Raw genomic sequence first — 14,214 nt, 5'->3', positions numbered from 1 at the left:
ATATTTCTGGATATTTAGTAGCTTCCAAAGGTTTGCTGGTTAAGGGGAGTTTTGGAAGAAGAAAGGGATGATTTTCTGTATTCTTTACTTATTTCTGTTGCTTTTTTCTTAAGTGGCCATTATTTCAGGTAATAAGGTGACAGGTCTGAAGTAGAAATGCCAACAGACAAAATTGGAGAGAAGCATTTGGTAGGATGGTTTGCAAAAAACCCCTCCAGCCTCTGCTTGCCTAATTGATATGCTGTTCTGGAACAATTCAGCCTGACACAGGTGCTCCCGCAGGTTAGTTAAAAGGAGAGTGCGGTGCGGAATCCATATGCTAGCATTCCACCTTTCAAAGCAGCAGAGAATCTGAGGCTCTGTCTCCGTTAGTAATCAGCAGACGTAACAGTTAAACATATATCACACCAGGCTCCAAAATCCCTGGAAGATACTTTGTGTCCATTCTGTTCTACTCTGAATCTGTTCTTAATATTGGTAAAATGGGACAAGAGGTTGGAGAAGAAGAAGGAAAGGAAACCCCCAAAAAGTTTTGGAAAGCAGAGAGTTCACATATTCTACTCTTGGAAGCTTAAAGACTGCCCAACAGAGTGCCTAATAAAGCGTAAAGTGAATATTTATTGAACCAATGGTGACAATAAGCTAAGGTATTGAACATACCAGTTATCAGTGGAGATTCTGGCTCTAAAGAGAGGTGCTTAGTACCATCCAGCGCAGCTCACTACCTGACACACACGTGGCAAGGTCTGGGGCAGCTAAGTCTGCATATGATGTGTGTAGTTTAGTCTTCTGTTCCATATTCTCTGATCCAATTCCTGTGGGCACGGTCACTCCAGTCACAGAACAGCAGCTCTACATTTGGAGGCTCCTGAAGAAACCAGACTAACTGTGAAAATGCAAGTGAAAGTCCTGCTCTGGTGTATTACAGGTGCTGCTTCTAGAAAACCCCTTTATTAGAAAGCAGCATGAAACCAGCGTTGGGATATAAGAGGATGTGCTTTGTTAAAAGAAAACCTCTTTCTAATACTCCCAACCAAAGGGCCCGAGGTCCTGTCTAACTAAATGCCACCTTTCTCTGATTCTTGGAGCTTCATCTTCAAAGACTGAGAGGATCCTCCTTCATCTGAAACCTCTCGGAAAGGGAAAGGTTGGTCGTGACTTGTTCCCTCAACAAGGAACTTCAGGTACTACCAACTGTGTTCAGTAACCCATCTCTGACAGGTGAATATGTGAGGTGTCCTGGAATTATTATGCCAATTCTCCGTGTTGGTGGGTTGCCAACGTTTACTTGTCTTATTGAGAAAAGAAAGAATGAGCAAAGAAATCTTCCCTTTTCTTTCCAGGATGCTCTCCAGGAAAATTCCTGCTAGCTTAACTCAGAAGAAGAGCAGCCTGTGTATGAACCTATTCCCCTCGAGAATTTCCTCTTCCTTCATTAGTGTCTTGTGATGGCCACATTTTCCATTTCTGTGACTTCCTATCAGCTTTTCAAATGCTTAACTGCAAACTAAAGTTATTCTCGCATTAGCAATGTGATCTCAGGATTCCCACAACTAGCTTTCCTCAGGATGAATATTGGGACGAGTTTGGCAGCAGACTGTATGATAAGGAGCACTGGAATGGGAGTCAGAAAGCACTGTGAATGCTACAGGGCAAGTGACTTCACCTCTCTCAACTTCATTGTCATCAACTGTAAGTGAGAGAGTGAATGAAGGATGCTTCCAGCTGTCAAACCCTGTAAGCCAAGAGAACCTGTGCTCCAGAAGAGAACATGTACATTGGCAAAAAAAGTATTTGTACATCCTTCACCATATTTTTGTAGATGAGTCTGAAGGAATTTTGAATTCACCTAGCAATTGCACTGTCTTGATTTCACATGGAAAACACAATTTCAAGAAGTTAACCGCAAGGCTTGCACACTGGCTGGCTTCCAGCCTTCTCCTCACAGAGTAGATTAACTAATCCAGACAATTACTGTCAAACAAAGGAGCAGGTTGGAAATTCTTGGAGGAATTTTTTTTTTTTTGTACAGCTTATTTTTTTTTGTACAATTTTTATATTAAAATGAGAGCCCTCAAGTGAAATTGTTTTCATGAATAATGTAAGTAACTATTCTATTTATCTAGTACTGGTTGTGTAAAAAAATTACAAAAATTATGAAAGTTGGGTCAACTGACCAATTTGAAGGACAAACATGATTCCAGCTTTCTTTATTTTGTTTTCCCTAGGACCACAGCAATTAGAAGAATTTTATCATGAGTTTGAGCAAATAAGTCATCCAATCCCAAACAGAAAGTATTTGAAAAGTAAACCATCACAACACCCCACCTCAAACAGGTTTAATGGGAAGCAGTGTGTGTATATAGCACATCTTATAAAATGAAATAGGCAGGATATAAAATTTCTGAAAACAAAAATCTCTCAATTAGGACCTTCCCCATGTGTGTACCATTACCTTGGTAAAACTGAGACTTGACCAGTGGCTCAATAAATTTGGAGAAAACAGAAACAATGAGGCTCTCACTTCAGATTCACACTTTTTAAATTTTCTTTTATGTTTTCAAATTTATGGTCATAATTCAGGCTAGGTATTGCATTTTGACAATAGAATCTGAAACAGCTACAACTCTAGATTTTGTAAATTCTTTTTGACCATGGCAGTGGCTTAGTTTTAACTGTGATTACTGTCTCATTGGTCAAACTGACAATTTATTGACAGCTTAGCCCCCAAAAGACATGTTTTGGATATCTTTTTCAAATGTTCAAATTATGGATGGCTTAGTTTATACCCTTTGCCCCAAAATGAAAATTCTGGCATTCTCATTAGCCTTCTCATAAAGCAAGTCTTTAAAGCTTCCCCAACACATGTGAAAACCGAATTTTATGAGGATTCAAGACCAGCCAGGAAACTTTAGTAAAGACTAGATTTCAGAACAGCAGATCTTTAGTTGTGCAAAGGACATTGCTAAACTTCTGGGTTGGAAGGTATCCTGATATACCTAATTCTATTTATGAAACTGCATATGTGCTTTGAAACTCCGTTTAGATCCAGCTCTTTCAGCTAGAGATGGAAACCATATGTGTGTCTAAGGCCCTTATGTTTTGCCTTGGAGAGTCTTAGATTTTGTTTTGATTTCCAACTTGGCATCATTTTCAGATTTGGAGGCATCCTGGGTATGTCCTTGACCCTCTGTGTCATGCAGAAACATTTTTGTTATCCATTATTACTCTTCTTAGATGAGTCCCATGGCCATATGCTTAGAAAGGTGTTGTGCCTTTCATTCTCAAAAAAGTGGTTCTAAGTAAAACAGAGATCGAAAGAAAATATGTGGAACATTCAGGCTCACAATCTTGTACATAGGTAAAATAGTTTTTTGTTTATTGTGTATTTGAATTAATCAGGTCTTCTTTTCCCCTTTATTCCTTATTTCTTTTGTGGGAAGTGTACTAAAGCTTCTGCTGCACCATGAACCCAAGAATTGTAGACATATCCCAGTGGCCAGATGGCTGGCTACCCAGCAAATCTATCTTCCCATTCTCTCAAGGTAATGATCTAGCTGTAGCCCAGTATGTGACCTCTCAGTCGGCGACTATGTTTCAAGAGCCACTTGAAGGTGTGTGTCTGAGTTCCTTCCAATGGAATGTGAGCAGAAGGGACAGGAGACATTTCTAGGCCCCGGGTCTGACACACAGCCTTCCCTGTGGCTGGTGCCTAACTACAGAGCAGCCGAAGACCAACTGGCTTTGAGCATGCAGGTGCTGTATGAGAGATGAAAAACCATCTTTGTCCTTAAAATGAACTTTTTCCCTAAAATCGCATGTAGACCTTGGGGCTCATACATAAGAATTAAAGAGGAAGAAGAAAAGAAATCTCTTTTAGTTTCCTTGCATAGAACCGAGACATGGAGGAGTTTGGTGTCTTAGTAAGTAGTTGGATTTGGCTGAAATGAGTGTATGAGGGTGTGTAAGAATGTGTGTGTGTGTGTGTGTGTGTGGATTACAGGAGGCCTCTTTTCTAAATTTAAATTTAAAATTTTTTTTGAGGCAGGGTCTCACTCTGTCACCCAGGTTGAAGTGCAGTGTTTGATCATAGCTCATTGCATCCTCAACCTCCCTGGCTCAAGCCGTCCTCCTACCTCAATCTCCTAAGTAGCTGGGACTGCAAGTGTGCATCACCATGCCTAGCTATTTTTTTTTTTTTTTTTTTTTATAGAGACAGAATCTCTCTATTTTGCCCAGGCTGGTCTTGAACTCCTGGCCTCAAGCAATCCTCCTGCCTCGGCCTCCCAAAGTGCTGGGATTACAAGTGTGAGTCACTTCACCCAGCTGAAAGACTTCTTAGTGAGCACAACAAGGACAAGCACTGGGGTCAGATTCCCAAGGTGGACCCACATTTGAGGGATGGTCATGGTCAGAGATAGTGTAAGGGAGGGAAAGAGTCCAGGAAAATAATGAAGTAGCAAATGCTGGAGAAAGTGGTATCAGGAAGCCAAGGAAGAAGTTTCCAATTGATACAGATATTTGCCACTACATTTTTTGCTGTCTTTTTTTGAAATGAGAATAATTCTTATTTTTCTTCTGTAAGATTTTTCTTATGAAATAAGAAGTTTTCAAAGGGAATTCAATGAAAAAAAATTAACTAATTTATTCTTTGGTCCTAGGGTTTGGTTTAGATCAATAAATACCCATATCATATACCCAGTGCTACCTGTGATGGTCTAGTTGCTCCAAATACTTGCTCTGCCTCTTTGAATAGTACTTTTTCCAAGCTGCTTTAAAGTTCTAATTTTTTAGCAATAATTTGAATGACTTTGTCATTGTTGAGGAGAATGTGGTAAAGTATCAGAGAGATAAGAGAAACCAGATCTATAGAGTCAAAGAGAAGAGAAGCAAAGGAATAATTATTTGGATGATTTAAGACAAGTTCCACTTTTAAAATTTGCTGAAAATTTTAGACTGGGATGACTGAGAAAGTTGTTTCAAGACTTCAGAATTTATGAGTTAGGATATGCAGGAATGAGATCTATGTTTCTCCAACTTGTCCTGTCTTATTTGACTAACTAAGCATAATGGTGAAAGGTATAGATTTGAAAATCAGGTGGCCTGGAGTCACAGCTCTGCTCAGCCACTCATTAGCTGTGTGACTTCAGTCAAGTTAGTCAGCTTCTCTGTGCCACAGCTTCTTCATCGGCAAAATGGGGATAACGACAGAATCTGTCATAGCCCAGGTTCTCCCCAAGGTGGAGCGTGAACAAAGGGATCTATCTCTCTGAGTTGCTTATCTTAGAAAGGGATCCCAGATAGCAGGAGAGAGGGACAGGGGAGGTGGGACAGGGTCAGAAGGAAGGCCAACTGAAGGATGTGTGTTAGGATGGCCACTGCTGTGGGTGACAGATTGTTCCAATGTTGAGGACTTGGTCTGCCTTGTGAAGACACTGCATATGGCACCAGGCTGTTCACTTTAATCAATCTTTCATAATGTTCTCACTGTGTCCTTTTCACATGTTCTGCCATGTCTTCTTGTCTCTTTCTTTTCTTTTCTTTTCTTTTTTTCTTCTCTTTCTTTTTCTTTCTTTCTTTCTTTCTTTCTTTCTTTCTTTCTTTCTTTCTTTCTTTCTTTCTTTCTTTCTTTCTTTCTTTCCTTCCTTCCTTCCTTCCTTCCTTTCTTTCTTTCTTTTCTTTCTTTCTTTCTTTTTTCTTTTCCCTCTCTTTCTTTCTTTCTTTCTTTCTTTCTTTCTTTCTTTCTTTCTTTCTTTCTTTCTTTTTCCTTCCTTCCTTCCTTCCTTCCTTCCTTCCTTCCTTCCTTCCTTCCTTCCTTCCTTCCTTCTCTTTCTTTTTTCTTTCTTTCTTTTTCTTTTTCCTTTCTTTCTTCTCAGGGTCTTTCTCTGTCACTCAGGCTAGAGTGCAGTGGCACAATCATAGCTTACTGCAGCCTTGAACTGCTGGGCCCAAGCCATCCTCCCAGCACAGCCTCCTGAGTAGCTGCAACAGTACCTGGGACTACAGGTGTGCACCACCCCTGCCCAGCTCATTTATTTTATGTAGAGTTGGAGTCTCCTTATGTTGCCCATGTTAGTCTCAAATTCCTGGCCTCAAGTGACCCTTCCTTCTCAACCTCCCAAAGTGCTGGGATTACAGGCATGAATGAACCACGGTGCTAGGTCATTTTCCCTTTTTTTGCTGAATGTCACTACCTACCTTGTCCTAACTTCAAGGAATCATCAAAAGCAGATATGGGAACTCACAAGAGATTGCCCACATCAACAATTCCTCCCCAACCAGCCCTACAACCCAATTGCCCTGTGCCTCTACGTTCTGGTTTCTGCTGGTACATATCCACCAAGTCCTGCCATCCTTTCAGTGTGTGAGTCATTTCCATCCACATCAAGGACTTTATTTGCTGAGGCAAAGGGGGTGGGGTGGAAACAGATCCTGAGGAGGACAGGCATTATCATCTGAGAAGCACGCTCTAGGTGAGATGTCTGCAGGGATCCAGGTGGGGAAGGCTGCTCTCTTCCAACACAGAGCAGGGCATTGCTTGTACCAGTGCAGAGTTCAGGGGATCTGATGTTCAAGATTCTCAGGCTCAGCTCATCCACCAGTCTCCCTGGCCTCTACAAGGTCTCAGGGACCTGTGCTTTCCTATGAGTGCCCTGACTTCCGCACAGCAGACCCATCCTGGCTGTGAACACAGTCTGCTGTGCACCTCTGCCTCTCTTCACAAGGCCTTGGCTATGATTTTGAGCCTACATTGAGGTGAGAGTTGACTCATCTGAGCCTGTCATTTTCTTCTTTATTAACTTCCTCATATTCAAAGGTATTTTATCTTTTAAGTTAATAGACTTTTTTAAGGGTAATTTTACATTCACAGGAAAAATGAGAGGAAAGTACAGAGAGTTCCCATGTACCCCTCCCTGTACCCCCATGCACAGTTCTTTTATTAATAATGTCTTACATTAGAGGGGTACATTCATTACAACTGAATGAGCCAATATTGATACATCGTTAGGAACTGAAGTCCATACTTTACATCAGGGTTCAAGGTTGATGCTGCTCATTCTATGGGTGTGATAAATGCAGAATGAATGACATGTGTGGTTTCCTTTTTAATGATTGTCACTAACCTGCTGCTTCACCATCACCTGTCCCCCATCCCAATCAATCACAGACAAGAGTCGCAGAGACTGACTTTACAAACCCACTCACCCCAGCAGTGACATCTTTATGGCCATCTGATTAATTGGTCAGTGACCCAGCTCTAGTATTTTATTCTGAGCATACTATTTCCAGGGCTATCCTTTTACCAATTGCCTTAGTCTCCTAGGACTGCCATTCAAAATATCACGGACTGGGTGGCTTAAACAACAGACCGTTCTGGAGGCTGGAGATCCAAGACCAAGGTGCTACCAGGGTTGATGGGTTTCTCGGTTTCCTGTGACAGCTGCCTTCTCACTGTGTCCTCATATGAACTCTTCTTTGGTGCATGTGTGTGGGAGCAGGGGGAGAGAGAGAAAGAGATGCAGAGAGAGAGAGGAGTTCGCCCTTTGAGTTCTCTTTTTATAAGAACACTAATCCTATCAGATTGGGGCCCCACCCCATGCTCTCGTTTCACCTTCATTACCTCTGTAAAGGCCCTGTCTCCAAACACAGTCGCATTGGAGGTTAAGACTTCAATACCTGAATTTTGGGGTAACATACACATTCATTCCATAATGCCAGTTATCCTAACTTAGATCCCCTGAAAGTAGAGGACAAGACAAAGGTTAACATGTGAGTAGTTTATGGGAATGAGATCTTAGTGCACACGAGTAAAGAGCTGGGAAAGAGAAGCCTGGAGGGAGGGAGGGACTAACTGAGGTGACCATGGTGTATGGCTGGGCTGCTTGGTGCCCAGGACCTTACAACACATGCCTCAGAACTGTGCACCTTTCATCTTCAGTGGGCAATACCCTTGCATTTCCCAGCTCCACGTGGGAGTGCTGAGCAGGATTCCGTGGGTTCCCATGTGACACCAGGGCATCCCTGGGGCAGGAGGTAAGAAGCACAAGGAGCAGTCATGAAGCAGAGCCTGTCATGAAGGGCTGTACCCATGCAAAAATGCTTGCAGCCCGTACAGAGCTGATCATGCAGCAGTGGTTGGAACGAGACAGGAGATTGGGGGGATTAGAGGTAGAAATTCACAGGGTTGGTGTGCAAATCATTTTGCATTTTACACAAAATGAATGTGTGTAAAGTGCTCAGAACACTGCTGATATATGTGACCGCTAAAGATCTGTCAACTGTGATGGTGATGATGATATTATTATTATTATTATTATTATTATTATTATATGGAGCAAAAAGAACCAACCAGCCATCTACATACTCATCTACAAGATTGAGTATGCTTGTCTCTCTCTTAGGAAGCTGTCATGTATTATAGATGGACCCCTGATGTCCCCTGATATCAGCTGGTTTTTGGCAACCCCTAGTTTGAATCTGGTCCCTGCACAGTTCAGACTTTTAAAATACATGGCTTTGCTTGAGTCAGGTGAACGTGTGAATTCTGGTATACTCCTCCCCAGCACACTTGCTTCAACCAAGTCAACACCAAGCATGCAAAGCCATGTTGTCATCAATAAGGAGCAAATTTTTCATTGAGTCTTTTTATCTTGGCTTAACAACATGTAAAAGACAACTTATTCATTAAATATTTTAAAGAATATTTCCCAATATCAAAATATTTCAAACGTTTAAAAAATTCCTGTTATTAACCTATACTAATTGATAGCTTTTTTGTTAAATTCACTGAGAAATAAAAACACATGGTTAACCATCAAATACATTATGACTAGATTTAATATAAATTACAGGCACTGTGCCTTTGGTTATTACTCCTTCTACGATCTCTAGCCTTGCCAGCTACTTCTTGGGTTCACTCTGGAAGGTGACATCTACTAGGCAGCCCTGATATTTGGCGTGGAGAAGTTGCTGGTGGCATAGAAGAGTTAGAAAGTTCCATTGTCTAGGGTAGCCAGCATTTTATGTTAACAACTATGGCCAGGTTGAATTGGGAAGGGTCAAGCCAATCCTCTTCCCTCAACTTGTATCTAGACCACAGTATTGTGGAAGTGACCCTGTGAGGAGGGACTAGCAAGGCTGTGGTGGGCATCCAGGGACACGGGTTACCTATGTGAGAGGTCATCCCTGCACTGTGCTCTAGAGGGCGCCATTAGTGCTGGACTCCGGGTGAATGGGGTTCCTGTAGGCATGCGTGGTGGCCCTGGTCTGGTGCCTGGGGCTCTGCCCCTTGGCCAGGTCACAGTGGAGATTTGAGCTCTCCCAGCATTTGCAGCCTTGCTCTCAGAACTTGGCAGCACCACCTCTCGTCTGTTGACATTCTTTCCAAGCTATTCACACTGATAGCCCAACACCTTCTTCTTGATCTGGTTTATTACCAGAGTTTATAAAACCAGACCTAGGGAAAGAATTAGGTCTGGGGACACATGCGTGGCCTTAATATAGCCAATATTTAGAACCTGTCCTATTACAAAATCAGAACAGCAAGATATTCTCAGGAGCAGCTTCCTCCGACCCCTCGGTGTGATCCTTTTGAGCGTGCGAATTCTGGCATACCGCTCCCCAGCACACTTGCTTCAACAAGTAAACACCAAGCATGCAAAGCCATGTTGTCACCAATATGGAAAAATGTTTTCATTGAGTCTTTTTATCTCGGCTTAACAACATGTAAAAGACAACTTATTCATTAAATATTTTTAAGAATATTTTCCAATATCAAAATATTTCAAACATTTAAAAATATTCCTGTTATTAACCTATATTAGTTGATAGCTTTTTTGTCAAGTTCACTGAGAATTAAAAACACATGGTTAACCATCAAATAAATTATGACTAGATTGAATATAAATTACAGAGGTTTAAAGACTGCAGACTGCATACAAATTACAAAGACTTCACATGTATGTGTTCATGATATGTTCTTAAATGTAAGACAATTTGATTCTTGATCATATCAGTTCTCCATCACCTCCACAGAAGTCCTTTTTGCAATAAGCGAGTATTTAAACAGTTTCCAGAATAATAAGTGTCTTCTGCCTATTTCACCAAAATACAGTTTTGTCTGTTAAAGAAAACAAAGAAATACATTTGTCAGCCATAATGAGTTTTAAAGACATTCTATAAATGCGGGTGTGCCTCGAATTAAGAAAACCAGACATTTAAATAGTTGACCTTACAGAGCACATAAATTAGAGGGTAATTACTTAAATGTTCTTCAGTTTGTGAAAGGATTTACAACAGGGTTCCTCTAAATAGCTAACTCTCTAGTGAATTTAAATTACTAGTGTGTGTGTCTTAAAATTAGTTCTTTTTTTTTAAAGAAACATACCTGTTGCATAACATAAGATGTGTTAGAATTAAGAAATGCTGGTGGGTTTTCCCCTTTGTTAAGCAAGTCTTTAGGTTACATTAGAACTCATATTTACCAAGCCTTTTTATGGGAGGAAGAATTAGTCAGCAAAAAATGCTGAGCTCATGTTTGCACTGGCTCCATTTCCTGTCTGGAATAAGAGGCTGGGCCTCCAGGGAAGTCCTGGTGGTATGAGCTTCCTTGGGTTTCCACTGGGGAGTGGGGCCCAAGGGGATGTCGTAGGTACTGTGGAGCCCATGGCCATCCTGGGCTGAGCCTTTCTGTCTTGGAGTGAGAGTAATGAAGGTGGGAGTGGGGTGGGGTGGGGATGGGAATTATTCCAGTGGTGAAGACTATCAAAGAACATTGAGGGGGAGAATCCATTGACCTCTTTGGAATCCAGCTCTGTGACCCTGGGTAAGTATTGAAACCCATTCTAGCCTTAATTGTACCATCAGGCATGGAAATTCAGCCAATGACAAGAAACTGTCATTCTCAATATCTCCACCTGTCATTAACCCCGGTTCCCTCTAAAGACTAATGTCACGAACGTTATTCCTAAGGGGGTTCACTTTTTGAAGTCATAGAAAAGTTTCTGCTTCTTGTTACCTCATGTGTGGCTTTCCTTTCTGCCTCTGCTGCAGCTTGTTCCTCTAAATAGAGGCTGTGTGCCATGGTTTTGCCCTTCATGTTTACATTCAACTGGACCAGTTCTGCCATTTTGAACAAAGAGCGTGTCTTCAGGATTGGGTGCCAAGATCTTTATGTCCAAGCCTTAGTCTGCTATTAATTACCAATCCAAGTGAAGTGTTCATCATTCATTTATTCTACAAATATTTACATGTCTCCTAGTTTATGTCAGTTACTGTTATTGTCACTGGGGATATCAATGAGACAGATAAAATGTCAGTTCCAGTTGGGGGAGATAAGCAATGGTAAATAAAACAAATAGATACATAATTATTCTTGGTGAAATTTTAAAAATAAGGAAAATGTATTACATTTTTTGTATAATCATAGGAGTTTTAAAGTAAAAAATTGCCATTATGCCAACATTATATATTTCTTAGTATTTTAGAATCAAAATTTTATTTATATTTATTTATAACTGTTATATCAGATGATGATTAAAAATTTAGCACAATTAAAAGGTGGTGTGATAGCTGGGCTCCAAGATTGTCTGCAGTGATCCCTATGTGGTGGTATTTGCCCAAGGACGTAGGACTGGTACAAGGGCTGGTCTGTGTGAACAACAGAATATAGCAGAAGTGATGGTAGTCAATTCTGAGACTGGTTTTTGAAAGGCATTATTTCCTATTGAGGTCACCCTCTCTTGGATTACTGGATCTGGGAGAAATCAGCTGCCATTTTGTGTGCAGTCCTATAATGAAGTTCACACAGTGAAGAACAGCTAGGGAAGAAACAAGGCCCATTGCCAACAGCTGTGTAGGTGGGTGTGGGAAACAATCTTTCCAGCCCCAGTCAAACCTTCAGATGATACAGCCTCAGCCAACATCTCAGCTGCAACTTTATGAGACACCCTGAGCCAGATCCATCCAGCTGGGCCTGAATTCCTGACTTGTGCAATAATAGATGTTTATATTTTAAGCCACTAAAGTTTAGGGCAGTTTGTTATGCAGCAATAGATTGCTGATAGAGTTGGCATCCCTACTGCTGTATTACCTGCAAATAATGAAAACCCAGAAGTGTAGCAACCACCATCCCATGTGAAAATAGATTCTCTTTGCAAAGGAATCTGGACAAAATTATACTTGTTTGTGCTATCAATTATTCTGTGTGTTCTGTTCCTTGCACTTGTCAATGTTACTACTGTTTAGACCTATCACACACTTATGCATGAACTATAACTTTAGTGTGGGTGCTTCTCTTAGCTGAACTATCTTATGTCCATTTCCTTTATCCAAATCCTATTCCTTCTTTTAGGTCACATTATAATGCATTAATAGCAGTTATCAGGTAGCCAACTAATACTTTTTTTTTTTTTTTTTTTTTTTTTTGTTTGACAGAGTCTTGCTCTGTCCCCCAGGCTGGTGTGCAGTCGTGCGATCTTGGCTCACTGCAAGTTGTGCCTCCTGGGTTCATGCCATTCTCCTGCCTCAGCCTCTCGAGTAGCTGGGACTACAGCTGACAGCCACCACGTCTGGCTAATTTTTTGTATTTTTAGTAGAGATGGGGTTTCACCATGTTAGCCAGGATGGTTTTGATCTCCTGACCTTGTGATCCACCCTCCTCAGCCTCCCAAAGTGCTGGGATTACAAGCGTGAGTACATTTTTTAAAGATAATTTTCCTAGAGAATCTGAGAAGTAGAAGGAAGACGATTCTACACCTGTTGTTTTATTAATGCTACCCTCTTTCACTCTTAGAAGTGTCCAGCTTTGGAAAAGTCTTATGGCCATCCTAGCTAAAAGTAAAAATCCTACCAACTTGTTTTAGATTCTCTCATTTTGCAGATTTTTAGGGTGGGGACTAGAGTCCTTTTTTGAAAGTGAGTGATAAGGTAACTAAACTTGTCTACATCTCCTCTATGTGATAATATTTTCCTTCCTGGTGTCTGTGCGGAGAGACATAAGGCTCCCTTGGCCCATGGAGTTCCTAAGCAAACATCAGCATTAGAGCCCAGAGTGGTAGCTGGGTGCCTAGCACTTCCACAACTGTATCAACCATAGCCATGAACGTTAATGAGTTCCTTTGCTCCCTGAAGTGCCGAGGGAGATGTAGTGAAAGTGGTTCTTCTCTTGTAGCTTAGAGACTGAAGCAGGTGTCTCTGAAGGCATCTCCAACTTCCACACTGAGCTCTGAGAGACAGGCTTAGCCCTAGAAACCATTATCAGCAGGTGTGTTTCCTGCAAGTTCTGCCCTTGGACAACCTTGGCAGTGGGCAGACTCTCATCATGTGGGCAGACCCACACCTTTCTGTGAAAGTAGGATGGTTCTGATTTCAGCCATGACAGTCAAGAAAGATTCCTCTCACACTTGAGTTTTTTGGCATGGAAAGTTAGGGTGCCACTGGAGAGGCAGTGAAGAGAGGGGAAAATGGACCAGGATTTGAAGTGGGACCCATTTGAATTTCAGTTCTTCTGGCTAAACTGCTTCGTGTCTCTGAGCCTCAGTTTCTTTCTTTTGTACTAATACCAACTTCAAAGTGTTATAATGAGGATTAATTAGGACAAGGGTAAAGCACAGAACACAGGGACTGGCATAATTACAGCATACTGGCTATTTCTGAATAATGGACTTTGAGACAGAGTCTCAAGCTTAGAGACTTAGGGAAGTCATGAAGACTCTCTTCAATGTGTTTCCTTGCTCCCTGCATCACGTTCAGTTCAAGGTCTTTGAGGTTGCTGCCTCCCTCTGCCTTGGACATCTTTCCTCTCTTTGCCTATCTATACCTTGTCTATCCCTCAAGCCCATTTATCTCTATTCCCTATTGATTTCTTGATCTCTCTCCCCATCTCTCCATCTCTGTCTCTGTGATTCATCTAGACTGAGTCTTCTTATCCTGGAATTTAATAATTGTGTGCAATGTTAGAATCTGTGTCTCAGTCCTCTTCAAGCTGCTAGAATGTCTTCAAGCATAGGAATAATGTCTTGGATGGGGCAGGGTTCAGGCTATGTGAAAAATAAATACTAATTGGTTGTCTTTTAAAAAAATAGAGCTATGAATGTAGAGGAAATACTTTTATTTCTGGAAGCACCCAAATTCTTATGAGGAGAATGTGGATGGTTGCACCAGCCTCTTCTTTGATACATCCTGTATTAGTCTGTTCTCATGCTGCTAATAAAG

The sequence above is a fragment of the Rhinopithecus bieti genome, unplaced genomic scaffold (assembly GCF_001698545.2).
Source record: "Rhinopithecus bieti isolate Rb0 unplaced genomic scaffold, ASM169854v2 scaffold_8783, whole genome shotgun sequence".
NCBI lineage: Eukaryota > Metazoa > Chordata > Mammalia > Primates > Cercopithecidae > Rhinopithecus > Rhinopithecus bieti.
This window is presented reverse-complemented; position numbering follows the sequence as displayed.